Here is a 23338-nt window from a genome sequence, read left to right as displayed (position 1 = left end):
ACATTTGATAAGTTCTTGAAAAAGTGTGATGGATATATCTCTTCATGTATTCATCATCTATGGATGAAGTACCTATTCAGGTATACGTCTAGAAGCTGTGGACACAACAGTGACATAGAAGGTGTCCGAGTGGCCTCTCTACCAGGAAAGAAAGACAACTAAACAAAAAGACAGTATGAAATTTCAAGGAAGTGGTAATTAAAATGAGGTTTGAAAGGTGAGTTAGCCCAGGATGAAAAGAAAGTACTCAGGAAGAAGAAACAACCTGTGGAAAAGCAAGAGAGAGAACAGGGCATATTTCAAAACAGAAAAGTTCAGTACAGCAAGCACTGTATACAGTTTTGATGGCAGGAAGATATCTGACTAGTGGTTGCACACGAGTTTGGTGAGCTAAACTGGGATGAGATCATGAAGGGCTTTGAAAGCCATGGTAAAGGGGAAACTATAAAGCAGAAGGGTTGGTAGCAGGAATAGAGTTGTGTTTCAGGAAGACGGCAGAGAATATCGAGCGGAGGCAAAAATGGAGACAGAGATGCTACTCGGAAGGTTGCAAAAGAGACGAGGGAAGTAATGGGCAAGTATAGTGGTTGGAATGGTGGTCCCCAAAAGATCATGTCCATGTCCCAATTCCCAGAGCCTGTGAACGTTACCTTATTTGGAAAGAGTCTTTGCAGATGTAATTAAATGAAGGATTTTGAGATCACAAGATGACCCTGGATTACCTAAATGGATTCTAAATCCAATGACAAGTATCCTTATAAGAGACACATAGGGGAGATTTGGCAGACCGAAGAAGAGAAGGCAATGTGACCATGGAGGCAGAAGTTTGAACATGAGCCCAAGGAATGTCGACAGCCATGAGAAACTGGAAGCGGCAAGGAAGAATTCTCCTTTACAGCCATCAGAGGAAGCACGGTCCTTCATACACCTTGATTTTGGATTTCTGCCCCCAGAAATATGACAACAAATTTCTGTTTTTCTCTGTGAAGCAACAGTTTTTGGTAATTTGTTATAGCATCCACAAGTAACTAATACAACAAGGCAAGAAAAAGACACATGAGGCAGAAATACAGTGCATTTGGGACACTGAAAAAAGCCCATAGAGCAGAATCCAAGGGCATTTGTGAGTGAGAGGCCGGAAATGAGGTTGGACAGCCAAGCAAGAGGCTATATTGGTGAAAAGATGCTGGGTCTGAATGCACATGGGATGCCAAAGTATCAGTGAGTGGATCAGACTGGCTGGAGAAGAGCCATGGTCTTGAGGAATAGGGAGAGAAACTGGAAAGGGAGGAAAAAGGAACAAGATGCAGTACTTTTTGGCAGAAAGGGGGTCTGTGGCAGTGCAGAGAGGGAGGGGGAAAGGGCTGGGTGTGGGGAGTTTGCACCCCAGCAAGTACAGAGCAGTGTCTTAGTCAACTCAGGCTTTGATAAACGTACCACAGACTATGCGACTTAAACCACAGGCATTTATTTTCTCGACAGACCTTTCTGGACTCTAGGACGTTGAATATCCAGGTGCTGGCAGGTTTGGTTTTGGGCGAGGGCCCTCCTCCTATCTTGTTCCTGTCTTCCTTCCCAATGAATCCTCCCATGGCAGGGAGAGAAAGCTCTAGTGTCCCTTCCTCGTCTTAGAAGGGCACTAATCTCACCATGGGGCTTCACCCTCATGAGCTCATCTAAACCCAGTCACCTCCCAAAGGCCCCACCGCCTAATATCATTACATTGAGGTTAGGACGGCTGAGGAGAAGCTCTAGCTCCTTAAAAAAAATAACGTTTATTTATTTTTGAGATAGATAGAAAGAGAGAGAGAGAGAGAATGAGAGAATGAGTGGGGGAGGGGCAGCGAGAGAGGGAGACACAGAATCCGAAGCAGGCTCCAGGCTCCAAGCTGTCAGCACAGAACCTGATGAGGCTTGAACTCATGAACTGTGAGATCATGATCTGAGCCCAAATCGGATGCTTAGCCGACTGAGCCACCCAGGTGTCCCGAGAAGCTCCAACTCCTGAAGACTGCTGTCTGAGGGGCCCAGCACAGGGTAAGAAGCTGGCTAGGTATTAGGAACTGAGCTGGAACTTTCCTGTGCCCTTCTTTTCACTCTTCTGTCCTGCAACTTTCACATCGGTTGGTTGGATATGCACTGGTGGGTGGGGGGGAGCTGCTGGGTGGGAAACAGGTGGGAAAAAGAACTTGGCCACATTTCTCTTTCCAAACACAGGTGACCCACCAAATATTGTCCACAGTGAGAAGATGGGGAGAAGCCTGGGCCGAAGTTTGAAATGTTTGCATCTTAAATTAGGCATTTAAAATTTCCAAACAGGAGGGGCACCTGGGTGGCTCAGTGGGTTGAGCGTCCGACTTTGGCTCAGGCCATGATCATGGTTTGTGAGTTCGAGCCGCCCCGCATCAGGCTCTGTGCTGACAGCTCGGAGCCTGGAGCCTGCTTCGGATTCTGTGTCTCCCTCTCTCTCTGCTCCTCCCCTGCTCACACTCTGTCTCTCTCTCAAAAATAAAGATTAGAAAAAAATGTTTTTTTAATTTCCAAACAGGAGTGTTTTGAACTTAGAAGATTTAAGGACTAAGAGTGAGCAGGAAAGTCACAGATCCACCAAATTTTCAGCCACGGCAGGGGAAAAGCTTCCTGTGAAAAGGTAGTGAGTTAGAGTTGAATTCTGCTTATCAAACATCCTGCTTGTTCAATATACTGTTTAGATATTTAAAGAAAAAGACAGACATTTCCTCTAAGACATCCCAGTAATCAATGTATTTCCTCAGAAAACAATCACTAAGGTGGTAAAGGTCCACTCTGAACAGATGCTTCCCCAGTTCTAGTGCTAAATTTAGGATACCTACATCATGGTGTGATTATTAAGCAATGTTTTTCTTTACCTTTGCTACATCTTATCATTCTTAAGAGAAGTTTTTGTACAGAATGCATCACACACAGGTTCCATTTGTTTTCCCTAGCCAAGGGAAAGGTGTGCAACCAGGTAGATACAAAAGACCTAGGGTTGAGCAGCAGAACTGAAAAAACTTTTCCATTCCATTCACACAGGCTCCCTTTTCCTCCTTGGTTCACCACTTAATCTTTTGGTCTCATTTCCTTCATCTGTACAGTGGTGGTAATGGGTCTCAATTTCATTCTGTTTTCTTGATGCATGGATTCCCACAGTTCGACCAAATACAATTCTGGCCAGTAATGCCCACTTATCTACCTCCCTGAAGTGTCGAGAGAATTAATGATGGTCTGCAAAATGCACTGAAGATGAAGAGCACATCCTAAGGGAGTTGTTACGTATCATTTAAAAGTATCAGTCGGCTCAGGTCATGATCTCACAGTCCGTGAGTTCGAGCCCCACGTCGGGCTCTGTGCTGACAGCTCAGAGTCCGGAGCCTGTTTCGGATTCTGTGTCTCCCTCTCTCTCTGACCCTCCCCCATTCATGCTCTATCTCTCCCTGTCTCAAAAATAAATAAACGTTAAAAAAAATTAAAAAAAAAGTATCAATGGATAAGGATATTTTAATAAACATGGGAAATTCATGCAGCAAAAGGATCGTGGCTTGCTTGCCATAATACCTCAATGAGTTAGGGTAGAAAGGAATACACGTATTATCCAAGTAGAAAAATAAAGCAAAACAAAATAAAGCAAAAACAAAACCTGACCACCCATGACCGTAAACACATGAATAGAGAGATATTCGTTGCATCTTAAAAAATCTAGCTAAATTTTTAAAATAAAGCACTGGTTCACACACCCACAATGTAATGTATGCCTTGAAATTTTAGAATAGTCTGTACAGGAAGGCAAGGGACTAAAGACAGAGATGTTCAGAGATAAAACCAAGGCAAAGAGATCAAAGATACTTTCCTCCCCAGTTCAAAATGCGGCATGGGCAGAATTCATCTGCTGTGTATAAATTTGATAACTGCTATTATTGTTGTTGGTCTTGCAAAAAGAGATGAAATGGAGATATGAATATTGCTTGCTTTGGAGGATAGTCGGGGAGCAGATGAAAAGGCACAGCAAGTTTGACAGTAGTAAGTTACATTTATAGAGCAATAAGAGACGAATGTTATTTATGAATCTGAGCATTTTAAAAGAAAGTTAAAGTCACTGTTTCTTTCCTGCACACTAATTACTCCAGGCTGTAAAACCCTCCAGCAAACTGGAAATATTAAATTATTTTGGCCTTTACAATTTCTCTTGGTCTTTGCACCCAGAAGCATTAGGTATGGCAGTGTCTGTCTTTTCTTTGAGAGGGCTCCAATTCCTTGTATACCCTAAAGTGCTGTCCAGGTCCATTCATAATATATTTAATGGCAAATTTATTTTCTCTCCCATATTGTTTGCCTTTATGTTGTAATGCACCAGTGGTCTGTAGCTAATTTTAATGTTAAGACGTTTAGTTTAAATCCTCAAAAAATTAAAAATAGAGCTACCCTGTAACCGAGCAATTGCATTACTAGGTACAGGGTACAAAAATGCTGATTCAAGGGGCGTCTGGGTGGCTCAGTTGGTTGGGCATCAACTTCAGCTCAGGTCACGATCTCAAGGTTTGTGAGTTCCAGCCCCGCGTTGGGCTCCGTGCTGACAGCTCGGAGCCTGGAGCCTGCTTCAGATTCTGTGTCTCCCTCTCTCTCTGCCCCTCCCCCACTCATGCGCGCGTGCTCTCTCTCTTTCTCTCTCTCTCTCTGTCAAAAGTAAATAAACATTATATGTATTTACTTTTGAGAGAGACAGAGTGCTCCAAGCTGTCAGCACGGAGCCTGATGCGGGGCTCGAACTCACAGGCCATGAGATCATGACCTGAGCCGAAGTCAACCGCTTAACCGACTGAGCCACCCAGGCACCCCTAAAAATTTTTTTTAAATGCTTATTCAAAGGAGCATATGTACCCCAATATTTATAGCAGCACTATCAACAATAGCCAAATTATGGAAAGAGCCCAAATTTACATCGACTGACATGGATAAAAATATATGGCATACACACACACACACACACACACACACACACACACACTGAAATATTACTTGGTGATCAAAAAGAATGAAATCTTGCCATTGCCATTTGCAACACTGTGGATGGAACTAGAGTGTTTATGCTAAGGGAAATAAGTTAGTCACAGAAAGATATTATATGATTTCACTTATATGTGGAATTTAAGAAATAAAACAGATTAACATGGGAAAGGGAAGCAAAAATAAGATAAAAACAGAGGGGGGCAAACCGTAAGAGACTCTTAAATACAGAAAACAAACTGAGGGGTGCTGGAGGGGTGTTAGGTGGTGGGACGGGCCAAATGGGTGATGGGTATTAAGGAGGGCATTTGTTGGGATGAGCTCTGGGTGTTACACGTAAGTGATGAGTCACTAAATTCTACTCCTGAAAAAATAAAATAAGGTGAAATAAATTCTCTGATCTTTAATACCATGTGGAACAGATGGTGCTGTGCTCTTATAGATAAATATTTTTTGTGATAAATTTTTTTCTTTTTATTCTTAATTCACATATGTTAGTTTTTTCCCCCAAATGTTTGTTTTTTTCCCCCAAATATGGTCTCAGTGTATGTGCTGTAGTTAGAGGTGTCTGTTTTATACTCAATTCTGGAGGTAAGTGAACAATGAAAATAAAAGTAGGTGGATCCTAATTTCAGTAGGGCAATTTTATCACCATTAAAAACACTTGGAGATACTATTATAATGGAGAGAATATTCAGGGACTTCATTTATTTTGGATACTAGTGACATAATTTAGAGTCTGTTCTTTCGCCGTGGGACACACTTTGAAACATGTAAGTCCCGCCTTCCTAAACTGCTTATTTTAGTCTTTAAAAAGGATAAAAGTCACTTGAGCATTTGATCAAAGTGAATCAAAATGATATTTTCAGAGTATTCTGCATTACATTTTACTGATAAAAATGTAAATGCTATTAAACAAGTCCTGAATAAATGATTAAACATGTCATCTAACTTAAGAAATAAATCCTAGATTAAAATTTTTCTCTCAACACCTATCTCCAAGATACTAGAAAGTTCTGATATAGATCTATATATATCTCAAATACATCTACATTTCTGCTGAATTCTTCCTTTCTTCAAACTAACCGTCTCATCTCATTTCTGTTCGCTTTTGTGTCCTCTCTCTGCAGTAACTGCCAGGGATCCCGTTGCCTGGAGACCACTCTTGAACATCCATTGCTGTGGCCTCTTGGAGATTTAAGGCATCTAATAAGGAGCTGACAGAAACCATCAGCTTGCTCCTGAGAAAGTAGCATTTTTTTTAAATCACCATAAAGCACTTGTCTGGATATTACGTATTTCAGGTAACTGTAACAACGAAAGCATAGGATACAAAGAAGGAAAAGTACCTTTAGAAAAATCTAAATTCTACGAATCCATACAAAAAGGAGGTGGGACAAAAAACCTAAATGTGCACTTTTTAAAAATTTTTTTAATGTTTATTTATTTCTGAGGCAGAGAGAGACAGAGCACGAGTGGGGAGGGTCAGAGAGAGAGGGAGACACAGAATCTGAAGCAGGCTCCAGGCTCTGAGCTCTCAGCACAGAACCCAACGCAGGGCTTGAACTCACGGACCGTGAGATCATGACCTGAACCGAAGTCGGTCGCTCAACCGACTGAGCCCCCAGGCGCCCCAACTTTTTTTTTTAAATAGAAGAACGTTTCAACTCCCCCCAATTTTTCAAACTATTTTTTTCAAACTATTCTAAAAGGCTCTACTATTTGTATTTTTAGCTCTGTTATTTTTCTATTAACATTCTCGTTAGCCCAAAGGAGTTGTGAAGCAGAAAATTCAATAAAATTGCATAAGGCCAACTGTGAAAAAAAGTGAGTGAAGGAGATAAAACACAGCTATAAGAACTCCATATTGCAAAATCAACAAAATGAAAAGGCAGCCTACAGAATGGGAGAAAATATTTGCAAATCATACATCTGATAACAGGTTAATATCCAAAATATATGAAGACTTCATACAACTTAATAACAAAAAAGAAAATAATCCGATTAAAAATGGGCAAAGGACCTGAATAGGCATTTTCCCAAAGAGGTTATTCAGATGGCCAACAGGTACATGAAAAAGTGCTCAACATGACTGATCATCAGGGAAATGCAAATCAAAACCACTCTGAGATATCACCTTATGCCTGTTAGAATGGTCATCATCAACATGACCAGAGATAAATGCTGGCGAGGATGTGGAGAAAGGGAAACTTCTCTGGGTGCACTGCTGGTGGAAATGTAAATTGGTGCAGCCACTGTGGAAAACAGTATGGAGGATCATCAAAAAATTAGCAGTGGAACTTTCATATCCAGCAATTCCACTTCTGAGTACATACACAAAGGAAATGAAATAACTATAATTAATGCTGTATGGTGTATTTGAAAGCTGCTAACAGAGTAGATCTTACAAGTTCTCATTACAAGGGAAAAAAAACCTTTTGGTAACTACCTGAGGTGACAGGTGTTAAGAATGATGACATAATTATAATTTTGGAATATAATAAAATAATATGGATAAATCCAGTAAAGAAAACCCAGAAGAGCCTCATATCACCTTGGGGCATTCTGATTAGGATCGAAGAGTGCAGCACATCTTAATGGTGTCCAAGGATCAAGAAGAGATTAATATTTGGTGGAAGGCGTGCCCTGTTTAAGAAGTTAGGATGTATTTGAGTAATATTTTGCATTTCTGGCAGATAAACTATTTTTTAAATGTTCATGCTCAAAGGAAAAAAAAACTTTTGTAAAGTAGAAATTTAATGTGAATTAAAACACAGCTCAGAGATGAAATTAGAAAGAAAACAATAGCCCTTCTTTGCTAAACATTTATGGCTTTGATGCTCTTAATTACACTTTGTTTTGCATACAGTGCCTCATGGTCGCCAAGGTATGGTACATTATTTAGAATTAACATTTCCTCCAAAATTCTTTATCTCCAAGCAAGTAAAAAGCCATACAAGCCTGAACTGCAATTAAGATGTGCCTCTCCATGAGCATTTGGAGGCTGCTGGGAGGTGGTACATTCCAGAAAGCTTAAGATTGTGCTTTAATAACAGACAAAACTAAATTTCTGCCATATTTCACAATGTGACCATGTATTGGCTGTTCAACCTCCCTAAACTTCATTTTTCTTTTGCAAGAAAAATGCACGTATTTATTGTATTGAACTCCTAAGGTTGTTATGAAAATCAAATAAGTAGGTATGTAACCAGGTCCCTGGAACTTTATAAGCACTTAATAAACAGGAGCTATTGTCATTATCATTCCTATTAAGTTATATTAAGCCAATAGGATCATAAAGTTCTGAGACTGAGTTTGAGGGCAATGACAGCTTCACATAGCTAATTGTGAACTGCTGTTTAAGAAAATAAAAGGAAGCTATTGTCTACATAGTACCAAAGAGTACATTCTGAAGAAACTAGGTTAAGATTAGAAAAAAAATGTGTTTTTAATGCTTTTTGGAGATGTGAGAGAAGAAATGGCGGTAATGCTGCATTAGGAACTATTTATTCTAGGGAGAAGTATAAAATCAAGGTCCTGCACAGTTCTATCCCATCTGTTTTGTTTATTTTGTGTGTGTGTGCGTGTGCGTGTGTGTGTGTGTGTGTGTGTGTGTGTGTGTGTAGGTATAACTTACATAAGCAAAGTACATAAATATTAAAAATACTGCTTGATGAATGATTTTATGCATATGTCATGTAAACCCCTACTCATCAACATGTAGATCTTAGCCACCATCTCAATAAGCCCCCTTGTGCTAACAGTCAAAACACCATCCAGGCCCCAAAGGCAATCACTCTGCTGATATGAGGCTTCAGATCCTCTTCCCAATCTAGAAAAGGGGCTTGTGAGAAATTCAAAGCCTTCATTCTGTACCCTAACTAGACTTGACTCCTAATCCACTGCCTTTACTTCACCCACCTTCAATGTCCCCTTGCCTCTAGCCAACAGTCACCTTGTCATCAACATGCCCTTAATCTAATTAATCTGTACTATGTTAAGTATTCTCTAGACAGGAACAGCTGATGAACTGTGTGACATTCTTCTGATGTTTAGGGACTTTCCCTCCACTATACATTAATGATGTTTCATTGCATTTTTTGATTCACAAATTCTACAACCATCATTGCACTGTATTTCCCAAAGCATCCTGGGCCAATGCTAAGAAGGTGACAGAGAAAATAAGCTTTAAAAAGACCTGAAGGTGAACTGTACAGGTAGCTACATTTTTCTTTTTAAAGTTTATTTATTTATTGAGAGAGAGCCAGAGAGAGAGAGAGAGAGAGAGAGAGAAAGCACGTGGGGGAGGGGCAGAGAAAGAGGGAGAGGGAGAATCCCAAGCAGGTTTTGTGCTGTCAGTACAGAGCCCGACATGGGGCTTGAACCCACAAACCATGAGATCATGACCTGAGCGGAAACCAACCGTCGGTTGCTTAACTGACTGAACCACTCAGATGCCCCCGGGCAGCTATGTTTTCAAACTCAAATTCCCCAAAGAAGGTTTTCTGGTCGTAGTTAGAGTTAAATCATGGTGCAACAGCAGAATGAGCTTGGTATTCTTGGTCTGAAGCAGCTCTCCACACGTTTCTATCATCAGTGTGTTCTATGCTCTGAATCTTACCTCGGATACCTGACCCAGGTGCCCAGCCTGGGAATCCTTCCATTTTAGGGAAGAGAAACAGGCCCAAAAGGCGCACTGACCTTTGTAGGCTCCCTACCCGATCTAGGTGGGTGCCCACTTACCAAAATGACACTAACCCCTCATTTAAGCACTAGACCACTGATGACTGTACAAGAAAATAAGCCCATAATGAGCAAAGGATCACAGTTTACAGACGATCACAGAAAAACTCAAATCATTTCTAATATCATCCTTTTCATAACAGTGCTAGTGAGTTCTGAGCTTGGATTTTTCCACTTGCTGCATGAAAATACAAGGACTATAATAATACAACTGGGTCAAAAATCAAATAGTAGCTACAAAAACCCTCAGCCCTTGGGTTGCCATGATTTTCACTTGAGTACGCTCAAGGGTTCATTTTACGTTTGACTTTAAAATTCACACTCAATTTTGACACGAGATGTATGACTGAGTTCTTTACACTACCATCCTGTAAAAACAGATGACTCAGCCGCCAGTTCTAACAGCAGATTATTGCAGTCATCATCCAAACATGCCTTATGCTGACTAGAGAGGGCTTTCAAGTTAATGAGGCAAAAACAGCAATGTCCCAATAGAACATACGCTATCCTGTAATAAGAAAAAAAAAAAAAAAAAAGAACAAAATATAAATACTAAACAATGTGGTATCATTAAAATGTAGTCCCTTAAAAAATCAAGCATCTTTACTTTTTTCCCACTGTTGATTATTACTTTTAGAGTAGCTGCTCTCTTAACTCAAGTCTATTTTTACACAGCTTTAGAATTCAGATCCCCGTAGGAACCAAGAAGCTAGAGGCTGATTTTTCGCAACAGGTTTCCCCTTCATAGTCAAAGCGTCCGCTGGACAAGAAAATGAGGTCAGCCCTAAGAAGAATGGTAATCATTTAATAACATCAGGTGCAAGCCAAAGAATTACAAAAATAAGTCAATCTGAAGCAATAAAAAGCCAAAAAAAAAAAAAAAAACAAACAACCCAGAAACCCGAGCAAAAACAAATTCAAAATTAGTGTTTTTTTTAATCAACTTACCCAACAAACTACTTAAAGAAATTACTACATTCTCCCTCAAGAAGGATGTGGTAACACAATGCCATTTTTCTACCCACTGAGCAGCACAGGATGCGGGTCAGCATACAGATGTGACATCCCCTTAATTATATTAACACCAGGCAATAGAGTCAGAATGGGATTTAGAGTTATTAATTCATTCAACGTGGACTAATCACCTACTATATATATCCTTTCCCTCTGTCTCAGGGGCTTGGCATATAAAGTATTGTGTGGTGTGGGCAACAGATATGAGTTCTAAGGCACCACTGAAATACAGTTACATCTGAGGGGCCCTGGAGGCGGGGTCGGGGAAGGCTTCACAGTTGGTATCACCTATAAGCAGAGGCTGAAAGCGGTAGGAATTTGCCAGTCAGACAAGGTGAAACGATATTCCAGCAGAGGGCACGTGCAAAGTCACAGATGTGTGAAGTAGCTTAGGATTTTGGAAAACAACAAGCAGTCTTGTGTAGCTGCTGTAAAAATTGCAATCTAGAAGTGACAAGAGATGTGGCTAAAAATGGACGCAGGAACTTGATGGTACGGGATCTTTAAGTCCAAAGAGTTTAGCTCATCCTTGCAAAGAGGGGAGTGACACAATCAGATTCGTGTTTTAGAAAGATACTTCGTGTAGCTGTGTGCAAAGAATGGGACCTAGGTGATCCATCATGGACTGTCCCAACAATTTGCATGAGAGGGAACACGGGCTGGATTCGAGGTCGCACTGGAGAAAGTGAGGGGAAAGGGTTGAATTGTGTAGGACAAAGAACTTTCTAGAAATGGTTAGCAATCTCTGGGGTTTCTGACTCGAGCTACTAGAGTAATAAGGGTTTTCTGAACAAAGACCAGGAATCCAGTGGGCCTAAGTTCTGGAGTAGTAGACTGGTGCGAGTGGAGAATGGTTCCATTTTGGGAGACACTGAGCCAAAAAGTGTCTTTTGAATATCCAGATGGAAATGACAAAGCAAAGAGTTTGGAAGATTAATGTCTTCATTCTGTCATTGCCTAGGACACTTCAAGCGCTGGTTTGAAATTATATGCAAGTATTTTTGATGATTTACAGTGGAGGTTCAGGAGAATAAGGACTCTTGCAAGGATTTCTTTGATAGCTTTATGGCAAGTGTTTCAAATAAGGGCACTGTAGTCTAGGGTGTCACTGGGAACCTTGATAGAGGTCTGATTGTCATCCATATAATTTTCAGTGTGAGTTAACACCACCAGCGTCGGTTTGGTGTGAATTAGCCATGTATCCAAACCCCACATCCTGAAATCAGGGTTGTATTGCAACAACATCATCCAATGTAAATAACTGTTTAATGTCATAAATAGGCTTTTAGCAAACAATCTTTTAAAAATATAAATTAAACTATGTCACTACACTTCCCAGTGGTTTCTGCTTTCCCTCAGAGTAAGAGCCAAAGTCTTTATAACAGCCCACAAAGCTGTCCATGATGTGCCTCTTTCTCCTTAACTCTGACTCCATTTCTCATTACTGTCTTCCCCCAGTCACTGTATTCCAGCTACACTGGCCTCTAATCCTCAAATGTCAGAAACGTGACGATTCCCTTTTGCTGAGAATGTGTTTCCTGCAGATTTATCTGCATGGTTTTGACTTATTGGTCAAATGTTATCTTTTAAATGAGTCCTTCCTTGACCATTGATTTTAAATTGTGGCAACTAATTTTTTACCAATCCCTATTACCTTCTTTTTTAAAAAAAAAAGTTTATTTTTGAGAGAGAGAGAGAGAGAGAGAGAGAGCGTGAGTGAGGTAGGGGCAGAGAGAAAGGGAGACACAGAATCCAGGTTCCACGCTGCCAGCACAGAGCCCGACCCAGGGCTCAAACTCGCGAACTGTGAGATCATGACCTGACACTTAACCGACTGAGCCACCCAGGCACCCTGATATTACCTTCTGCTTTATTTTCTCAGTATTGCCAAAGTATAATTTTTGTACTCCCTCCCAACATCATAGCGGGAGATAATGGTGATAGCATCTGTTGACAGCATCTGTAGAAAGGATCTAGATGGGTTTTAGTAGAATAGGCTGAGCTTGTGCTGCCTTGACTCACAAGCCCAAAACTCAGTGGCTTAACTGAGATAGCTTCTTTCTTCCTTAAAGTCTGTTTAAGTCAGGTGACTAACCATGATGGCTCTCCTCCATGAAGTGACTCAGGAGTCCAGGCTCATTGTAGCTCATGGCCCCAATCGGTCAACGTATGGCCTCCATGCTTGCCCCCAAAAGGAAGGAGATTGTGTTGAAAGGTCCCACAGAGTCTTTTACATAACTCAGGTCAGAAGTGACATACATCACTTCTGCTCATGGTCCAATGGTCAGCTAGTTCCATGGTCCCACTTAACTATAAGAGGGCTGGTTGGGAAGTGTAGTCTTCTAAGGGCCCTTCAAGGAAAGGAACCCTGGGCATTGGTGAGCACTTCTCAAGTTTCGCACAACAGCCAGCTTTGGAATGGCTTCCTTAAGATGGAGAGAGCACAGGAGTAGGACCCAGCAGAACTGAGCATAGATCTTGTTGAACCAGTCACTACCCATGTTGCCTTGAGTAAATCAATCATTACCTCTGGGTCTCAGTTTTCAAATCCACCAAATGGGGAAAATAATACCTACCCTGCTTGTATTAGCGAGACTTTTTAGTTTCCGCTACAAAAGTCTGCAAGCAGAATTACCATATTTAGGCGACTGTTCAAATACAAGTACATAAATAATGCAGTATGAAACCTAGAAAGCCTGTCTGGATGAGATGTAACGAATTACGCTGTTCTACATCAACATTGTTAGAGCCGTAAACAATGGTACCATGTCCAGTCTTGCTTGCTTAACGGCTGAGGTGCCTAAGCAGCGAAGTAAGGAGCTGTTTACGTATCAGCCCTGGTGTATTTTCTATGTACAGAGTATGAAGAAAATGCAAAGGAAATTATGACATATGTTAAACATTAAAGATTACCCAAAGCACAAGTTTGGCGGCTCTTGTGGTATCTGATGCTCTGTTGCTAGAGAGCGTCTACCTAGATCAGCTACTAGGCCACAAAGCCGACCCTATGTTCCAAGGATGGAGGTGTAGTTAGGACAGAGTATAATACTGGCCAACTGTCAGCTATTTGAAAAATTTCATTACCGTGTATTTGAGGCGATATCAAAGTCTTTTAAAGACATCAATTTTTACAGATTTGGCTAATTAATGAGCATATTTGTTGTCAGATATCAAACGGTACTGAACGTACATGTAGTTCTTTTGTAAGTCACCTCAAGATTGCTCGTGATGGTAAAATTTTAATGGTAATAATGATAATCATGATTATTGATCATTTTTCCGTATGCAAAAAATGTCATCAATAGCAGGCGTAATCTTATAAATAGACATCATGCAAAGTACTCAAACGTGTGAATTCTACTATTAAAATATGCTTTGGGTTCTCTGGAAAACTCAGTGGAATCTACAGCATCATGACAGAAAGAGTCCAAGGCACCTGTTTTAAAGTGACAAACTGTCCCTTCTTTTTAACTCAGCCTGCCATTTATTTTCTGAGAAAGCTCATTCTGCTTGCATGTATCTATGTCTGATAGACGAGTATTTCCTACATTAAACAGATGGGCCTCCACAGAAGCTCCCCCTAGGGTTCTAGTTCAGAAAACGTTTCTTGCTGCTAGTAACAGTATTATACACACACGGAACATTAGGAACACGTTTATGGTCATTGAAAGGTCACGGATGGATTACAGCCTAAAATATTAGAGTCCAGGAACCAGTCAGTACTGTGGTAACCAACCCACAAAAATCCATACAAAAATCTGCTAGTTGAACTTTGTCATGGAATTTTTCTGCCTAGTCATTGGCCCACATAACTCTACGGTGACGAACAAAAGAAATGGATCGAATAAAGTCAGCTGCAAATAGATACCCCCGGCCACGTGCTGGAATGCAGATAGCATATCAACAATGAGATAAAGCTTTCTGAAGCAGAAGGTCACTGAACCAAGATTTCTGACACATGTCCAAGTGCTGGCTTTTAAAATGGAGCGTGACAGAAAGCACAGTGAGTGAATTTTATAGGATGTTTTATGTGATGTTATGATAAAATAGGACCGGGCTATTGCCAAGCGAATGCTCCTTTGTTTCCTTTTGCTAACAACTTCTATGTACTGTTGCCTTGACTCAAGGGTTTGGGTTCCTTCCCACCTCCCACGAAGATTACAGCCTCGAGAATGATTGTTTTTCTTCTCTTGAAACACTTCTGCTGCTGTCGTGGATAAAAGACATTCACAGGGCTGGTCACAGTTCCAAGTTGATGACCATACATTGTGTGGACACTTTGGAATAGAGAGTATAGAAAAATACACGGTCCAAATCAGAAGGCACTTTCTACATGGCAGTTAAAAACTGTGTCCAAAATAGCGCGCATGCACACACAAACGCAGATACACACAGCTTGAACTATGATCTCTTATCTCTGTCTCTCTTCTTACTAATCTCTTTCTTATTCAGATTTGACAGTATCGTGCTTGTCTTTAATAAATGCCATCAATGGTTTTCAATCATGGCCTGCATCTTAATTCCAGGAGTATCATTCACATGGAGTCTAGATTGAGGTCAGCAAACAATAACCTATGGGCCAAATCTGGTCTGCTGCTTATTTTGTATGCTTATTAGCTAAAAACATCTTTTTCCTTAACGTTTACTTATTTTTGAGACAGAGAGAGACAGAGCATGAACGGGGGAGGGGCAGAGAGAGAGGGAGACACAGAATCCGAAGCAGGCTCCAGGCTCCGAGCCGTCAGCCCAGAGCCCGACGCGGTGCTCGAACTCACAGACTGTGAGATGGTGACCTGAGTTGAAGTCGGACGCTTAACGGACTGAGCCACCCAGGCGCCCCTTAAAACATCTTTTATATTAAAAAACTGTTTATTAATTTTGAAAGAGAGGGCATGAGTGGGGAAGGGGTAGAGTGAGAGGGGGGCAGAGGATCCAAAGGGGGCTCTGTACTGACAGCAGAGAGCCTGATGCGGAGCTTGAAGTCACAAACCATGAAATCATGACCCGAGCTGAAGTCGGATGCTCAACTGAGGGAGCCACCCAGGCACCCCCCCCCACTTTTTTTTTTTTTTTACATTTTTAAATGGTTGAAACCAATCAAAATAATAATATGCTGTGAAACTCAAATTTCAGTGTCCATAAACAAGGTTTTATTGGAGCACATCTATACTCATTTGTTTATATGCTGTCTGTGCCTTCTTTTGGCTGCAAAGGCAGATTTGAGTAGTTGCAACACAGACCACATGGTCTGCAAAGCCTCAAATATTGACTATCTGGCCAAATAAAACAGAAGTTTGCCAGCCCCCACTATGCAAATGGGACCTCCTGGGGTTGAGTAGTACCTAGCCTGTGTGGCTGTCTACTACACCTGATCTCTAATACTCATCCTTTTAAGTGCTTTTTCTCGAGCTAGGCATTTAAGATTTTCCATAAGCTAGGCCCAGACCAGATTCTCTCCAGCCTTCCCACCCACTACTTACTCTTTCCTCGGTACCCTGTAGCTTTTTATGTTGCTTCCATGTTCTAGCTGTGTGTTGACATCTGTGTAGCTTCATCTGTCTGTTGATATCCAACCTGAAATCCCAGCTCAGATGTCACTTTGAACCTGGCAGCTCAGAAATGCGTCTACCTAATGGGATTCCTCGCTTCTGTGAATTCGCAGTGTCTTGATCTTCTCTGACACACTTACCGTATCTTGCCCTGCACTCTACTTAGGCATACTCTGGTGTCATTTCTCCTTCTTTGTCCTGCAATCCTTGAGTGTAAGGACTTGCCTTAGGTTCCCTTTGTACCTTTATGAATGGTGTGGGTATGGACAGGCCTGGTGACGATCCCGGTAGACTGAGGGACAAATGCCAGCATCCATCCAGGCCTCTGCACACGGGCAATCACGTATTTCCTTAGTTGCAGTGTCCAAGGAAATTCCAGTGGCATGGCAAAAGACCCAAGTGAGTGCTCTAATAAAGCTGCTATGGGGAGGGGTGGCTCGGTTCCATAAAAACAAACAAAATCTTGGAAGGGCACAAGCCCAGGACCCAATCCAGAAGCAGGCAAATACACCGAAGAACAGACAGGCCCTAAACATCGGCAACATTCAGTAAGTAGTGAGATTCCACTCACCGGACCGGGGTCCAGGGCAACAGAGCCAATAAAAAAGGGGATAAAGCGAGGCTGTGGCGTTTGGCCAGGAGAAAATAGCATCCGGGTCTTAGAAAGGCCGGAGTTGTAAAGAGGTGACTGGGCAAAAGTCCAAAGACAGAAACACACTCAAGGTCAGAGCTAGGCTACTACCAAGACAAGGACTGGAGCTGAGTCCCAAATATTGTGTAAGGACTCCTTAAATTATTCTTGCTTAGGTTTGGATTTAATTCTGAGACTTATAGAGCAGAGAAATCTATAAAGAAGGCTTCAGTGGCTCCAGCAGTGGGGGAAGACAAGAGACGCAGAGGGAGGGGGAGAGCAAAGCCTGGGAAAGGCCAGGGGAGAGAGAATTAAATGAGCCCTAACCACACGTCAGGCCTTGATAAGGCTTTGACTTACCGTACCTCATTTGACATGCATAAGAGCTGCGAGGAAGCAGCATATCCCCATTTTACAGAAGAAGAAACTGTGGCTTAGAGATTATTAGTGGAGCTGAGGTAAGAAGGCAGCCATAAATGAAGCCACACCAATTCCCCCTGCTACCTACCATTGCCCGTCGCACTTTTTCAATAAATATCTATTAAATGAATAATGCCGATAGAGAAATGACAAAGCGGTCTTTTTACAGTTCAACACGGTAAATGTGAGAGCACAGATATTTGTCTTTTTTATTACTGGCCCATTGAACGCAAACTCACAACTCACTCGTGGGTACTCTGTGTCCCATGTGCCAACCTGCACACGAAAAAATCTAAAAACATATTGGTTGCTGTGGTCAGGTGCTCTGGATTTCTGGCCTTCCAAGTCATTTTCACAAACATGTCCAAATTCCATTTCCAGATTTATTTTAGTGTGCTCAGTCCCCCTGGGTACTCACCGTCTTCCAATTAACCCTGGTACACCTCGTTCCCTGCATGTTAAATGTTCCCTCACTAAAACCCTCCTTGATCTCTTTATGCAGAAATGGTATCTCTTTCTTTCCTCCACTCTGATAGACATTTCTTTCTATACCATTTATATGGCTCTATCCTTAATCTGAAATAATAGTTGCATATAAGCTCCAGGAGCTTTAGAGTTTGTTTACATCTTTTTGTCCGCCCCCCATCCCCCACCCCAGCAACAGTGCCTTAGAATGGCATTCATACAAAAAGTGTTCAAAAATGTATTAAAGAACAATGTACACACGAAGTTTCACTTTCTTAGGCTCCTCAATGTGGGCATTTTTTCCCTCGGAGGTTTGTTCCCACACTCACCTTATGTTTGACTTGGTTCTTTTCAATTAATACAGTTCTTTCCGGTCACTGGAATTCTTTCAAAGAAGCAGTTGTATGAAATGGAAGACGACGGTATATTGAAGGTAACTAAGGCTTTTCATTTTATGCCAGTTCCAAAGCCAATGTAAGGATCTGAGTCTAAAAGTACTTCTCACTACCAGTAGGATATACAGGCCTATTGGCATACAATCTGTTTTTCAAAGTCTTTAACAAAAATACTGATTCGAGTATTCTTCCTCTGATCGTGTATTCTTCTAAGAAATGCTATTTAAATAACTGTATAATTTCTTTTATTGTATAATTTACATCATTGTTACAGTCTGATAGTTCACAGGGACCCCTTGAAAGACTTATATTTAGAACATTTTAAAAGCGTATTAAAAGGTATTTTCTTCTCATTTGATAAATATTAATGCATTTATTGATGGACAACCATTTAGGGTTGTCCTAAATTATGAAAAAAATAATCTTGAGTGTGCAGTTATTATAAGAAAGTTAACTATTACTAAAGCTGAAAATATAAAATATATTCTTCTGGAAACTGCACCTGAAAAATATTAATGATAGAATATCTGATGGTTTCTGCTGGATAAGCTCCCTCGTTTTGATAGAGGCCTCCCCAAATGCAATCATTTTAAATTGTCTGTGTAAATAGACAATAGTAGCCATGTAAATTATGGCTTAATATACATAAAACTTAAAGCCACTTATATTGGCCTCTAGAATGTGTTAAATACTTTAAGGATATTGCTTTAAAATTCTTTGCTTAACTTAATATGAAGATTATTCTACAAGCCAGCAAGTAATGAAGGGATTCTATGGAATAATAAAAGAAATGTTTAGCCAGGATTTAAGAATTCACTAGGATAATCTAACCAATTATAATATTGACTACGATTAAGGCTAAAAATAATGTACCTATCAAATAAAGTGAATTATAAGAAAGAAATAGAACACCCTGTATAGGATTATCTGAGCTGATCCTTTCTAGAATCCATTTTTTTTTACTTTTCATGTTATATGCAGTTTTAATATGGTATTACTTCTAATCTTTCAAGTACCACTGTCAGATAAACCTAATTATTTCCTAGAAATGGCTTGCTACTGAAAGAAAAATGTAGCAGAAAACTTAGTCGCCCATTTAGATATATTCAGTTCATATTAAAATATTTCCTTCTTTATTTTTTTCTCTAAAAGAAGACTCAAGTGGATGAGGTATCAGACATGTTGGCAAAAGTAAGATGAAGGTGGGTAGAGAAGGCGTAGCAAATCCCAGGACTTGACACAGACCAGACAATTCTTCATTAAGTCTCTAGGAGCCCCGGAAAATTTCCACAGATATTTCTTGGGGACTATTACGAATTGAGTATTTGTGTCCCCTCAAGATTCGTATGTTGAAGGCCTAATCTCAGTGCAATATATTTGAAGGTGGGGCCTTTGAGAAACAATTACATTTAGACGGGGTCAAGAAGGTAGAGCCCCCATGATGGGATTAGTCCACTTATGAGCTTGGTCTCTCTCCCCCCACCCCACCCCCGCCTCCAGTGGAGAAAGAAAGCAGCTGCCTCTAAATCAGAAACAGGGGCCGGACCAAGCACTCAACCATGCTAACTGATTTTAGACTTCCCTAGAAGTCTAGACTTCCTAGAGCTAGAAGAAATAAATGTCGATTGTTGAAGCTACCCAGTATGGTATTCTGTCACAGCCAACTGGATAGAGGATAAGGATTGTCAGTGTTCCTCTCACGTGGCCCTTGAAGTCTTGGCCGACAAGATCATGAATCTTGGTGTCACAGCACCTATGCTGACTGCACACAGCTTGCTGAAGATGTTGGTGCCACTCTCTGAGCATTTGGGAAGGCAATGCTGAGACGTGTCTGGTCCTACATCTGCAATCGTCTGAGATCCAGACTTAGACACCCAGCATGGTTGTCTAGGACGCTAGTTTTTGAAGCTATTGTTTTAATCTCATTATGAAAAGAAGAAATTATGCTACTTTACTCCTTGTACATCCGTGTTTTATGAGGCTCTCAGACTATTATCCTCCTAAAGTTCAGCCTGCTGACAATACCAACAAATGGTAGGATTTAGCTTTATACCAACTGATTACCTTAAGAATGGGAAAGGGCTCAGGATCATGTCTCACTCTGAGTTCAAAAATTAGGCAGTAATTTACATTCTTGAAGTATCATTGAAATCCTTGCAACAGATGTCTTTTCTCCCAAAATTGAATAGATGTGGTTAGAACCATCCCTGTTCCTTTATTCAGGGCTGTCTGTGGTCAGTGGCAAACAGTTTAATATAGATCCTAATGGTAGAGACAACATCGGTTAGTTTTCGTACAGGATCCTGTCTTCTTATACATTGTTGTATCTTCAGAATGAATTAATATGTAAATCTTAGGCTGTATAGTAATCAATTCATTCATCTGTTTTTTGTTTGTTTGTTTTTTTAATTTTTTTTTTTAACGTTTATTTATTTTTGAAACAGAGAGAGACACAGCATGAACGGGGGAGGGGCATAGAGAGAGGGAAACACAGAATCGGAACCAGGATCCAGGCTCTGAGCCATCAGCCCAGAGCCCGACGCGGGGCTCGAACTCGCGGACCGCGAGATCGCGACCTGGCCGAAGTCGGACGCTTAACCGACTGCACCACCCAGGCGCCCCTCAATTCATTCATTTGATTCAACAAATATTTATTGAGAGCCTACCATGTGCCAAGTACTATTTGAGATATTTGGAATACATTATTAAGACACTTGTCCTTGAAGAGATTACATTTTGGAAGGAGTGGAGGAGCAGGCAATAAACATAACAAAGTATAAATATTGTCAGAAGATATTAAATTCCACAAGGAATAAAACGATAAGTCAGCAGGATAAGGAGGATCAGAGGAAGGGATACAAGTGAGTTGAGATACAACGACTTGAAGGCAGTGAAAGAGTTGGCCAAGCGAACACCTGGAAAAGGGCACTCCAAGCAGATGGCACAGCCACCAGAGAGTAATTTGGGTCTCAGATAGTCAAGCAAGGAGGTCAACGTAGCTGAGGGAGAGTGCCGCAGGGGGAAAATGGTGGGAGATGAGGTCAGAGGTTAGCAGGTCAAGTCCAGAGGGACTCGGAGACCATTTAAGAACTTTGGCTCTTACTCTGCATGGACATAGGGTGCTGCTAAAGGGCTCTGAGCAGAGCAGTGACATGATCCAAAATTGGGTTTTGGAAGGAATCCCTCCGGTTGCTGGGCTGAGAAGAGACGGTCAGGAGTGAGGGTAACCTGAGAAAGAGGACTAGGAGGCAATGGCAGTAATCCAGGTGAGAGGTATTTTTCAGAGATGAAATCAGCGACCTTGGTTCTCCATGAGTTAACTTACCGATGCTAGCTAGCCCAGACTGAAACGACTTTATACATATGCTAAAGAAATTTATTTAGATAGATACAGCTCTGCCAATACATTTCACCTCGAGAAATGCTCGGGTATGCTTTTTAATTCTTACATTTTGTGAGCAGGTGGTACAATGAATGGACACCAACTTCAAATAAACTCCCATAAGAACCATCAGGACTAACTTACCCGAAAGGAACATTCAAATTCACATCAATCAATAACAGCTAATAATGGCCTCTGTTAATTTGTTTTAATTTTGACCGAGTGATAATATTGCCATCATTTTTTTTTTTAACAATCCTTGATGGAACTGCTACCTCTGTTGAACTCTTGAGTGTATCTCGTCCCAAAGAGAATGATCAACAAAATCAGTCCTGGATACACGCTATACATTCTGTTATACCTACTCATAGCTCATCTGTGACATAGCTTCTGAATTGAAAGCAAAGAAAAAAAAAAAAACTGGAAGAGAGAGAATAAAATATTTGCTCACATCTGGGAAGAATTCAACTAATTTCTTTAGCTGACTAAGGTAGGATTTAAAATGTTTCTCTCTCTCTCTGTCTCTCTCTTTTTGGAGCTCCTTGTTAGCTGTTTTGCCCTTCAGGAAAGGATCTGTGGTGGTATGGATTGAAAAGGTTACACTGTGATCATTTGCAAATGAATTCTATCTGGAATGAAAATTCACATCGTTTTATACTGATGTTGTAATGTTCTATGTGATATTTTGTCAAAACTATATGCTGCCTACAACATAATATTTCACCTTTAGTTATTAGCACATTGACACATTATGAGAAAGTAACAGTTGGCAATGTGAGCAATATTCCAACTATAGAGAAGATTTACCATATATTTTTAAAAGCTTACAGAAGATACTTTCACCTAGTCTTGATCTATCCCATGAGGGGATTTTAGTGGGCTTGAAAGCCTCCAAAATTATTTGCAAAGTTGTGTGTTCATATGAATTTGTGAAATGATCCAACAGTTTTTATCACAAGCTTAAAGGAACCTGTGACATCACCCCTCTTTGGAAAAAAAGAACTTAAAAAAACACTGACGTGGAAAAATGCACAGATGGTACTTTTTAAAGGTTATTTATATATCAGAAGAATACTCTCAATTTATGTACAGTTTGATTGCTCACAAAATTTAGTTTTGTTTTGATCAAAATGGACCTTTTGCTTTCACATCTTGATTTTCTAGAGAAAATATTTTATTTTACCTGTCATTATTTTTTTATAATGAGACAGACCTTAATTTATTTCAATCAGCACTGATGAGCCCCTACCATAGACTGAGGGATACAATGATGAGAAAAGATAAAAAGACCAGGTTCTTGACCTTGAGATTCTCACAGTCTATCGGGAGAGATGGAGACACAGCTATTGAGCATAAATTGTGAAAAACATTATTAGGGAAATGAATTCAATGGTGGTTTTATCCCTGGGATAACTGATTTCCCAGAAAAGAGCTGGGTTATTGGCACTGGGAAGATGACTATGTTTTTCTAAGCCAGGAAGAAAGTTAGAGTGTTCTGGGCACAAAGAACAACAGGTATGAAAGCGTGACCATTCAGTTTTGTGAGAATTCAGGCTTAGGGGACAGGGGTGGAGAGCTTGGCTGAAAGGAAGTCTGGAAAGATGAGGCCAGGCTCCAAAGAGCCTTGGGACCATCCTAAGAGTTTGGAGTTGCGTATGTAAGGTGAGGAAAAAGTACTGAAGGTGTCGGATAGAGGAGAGAGAGAATCGAATGAGTT

The 23338-nt window shown here is 40.7% G+C and overlaps 1 protein-coding gene and 1 long non-coding RNA gene across 3 annotated transcripts in view; one reads left to right on the top strand and one right to left on the bottom strand.

Moving 5' to 3' along the window:
• CYYR1 (cysteine and tyrosine rich 1) overlaps nt 1–23338 on the bottom strand; it is a 104533-nt gene that overhangs the window by 35836 nt on the left and 45359 nt on the right. The gene's annotated exons all lie outside the window — the stretch shown is intronic.
• LOC121036048 (uncharacterized) overlaps nt 1–23338 on the top strand; it is a 68625-nt gene that overhangs the window by 7820 nt on the left and 37467 nt on the right. The window contains exons 2-5 of one of the 2 annotated variants that reach the window (XR_005793202.1): nt 6153–6326; nt 14576–14782; nt 18209–18277; nt 21358–22111. This is a non-coding gene — a long non-coding RNA (uncharacterized LOC121036048). Of the gene's footprint in view, nt 1–6152; nt 6327–12564; nt 14783–18208; nt 18278–21357; nt 22112–23338 lie in introns of those variants that run through there. The other variant, XR_005793201.1, reaches the window with a different exon arrangement.

The sequence above is a fragment of the Herpailurus yagouaroundi genome, unplaced genomic scaffold (assembly GCF_014898765.1).
Source record: "Herpailurus yagouaroundi ecotype Mexico unplaced genomic scaffold, PumYag 162, whole genome shotgun sequence".
NCBI lineage: Eukaryota > Metazoa > Chordata > Mammalia > Carnivora > Felidae > Herpailurus > Herpailurus yagouaroundi.
The sequence above is the reverse complement of the archived record's forward strand: the minus strand, read 5'-3'. Positions and strand labels throughout refer to the sequence as shown.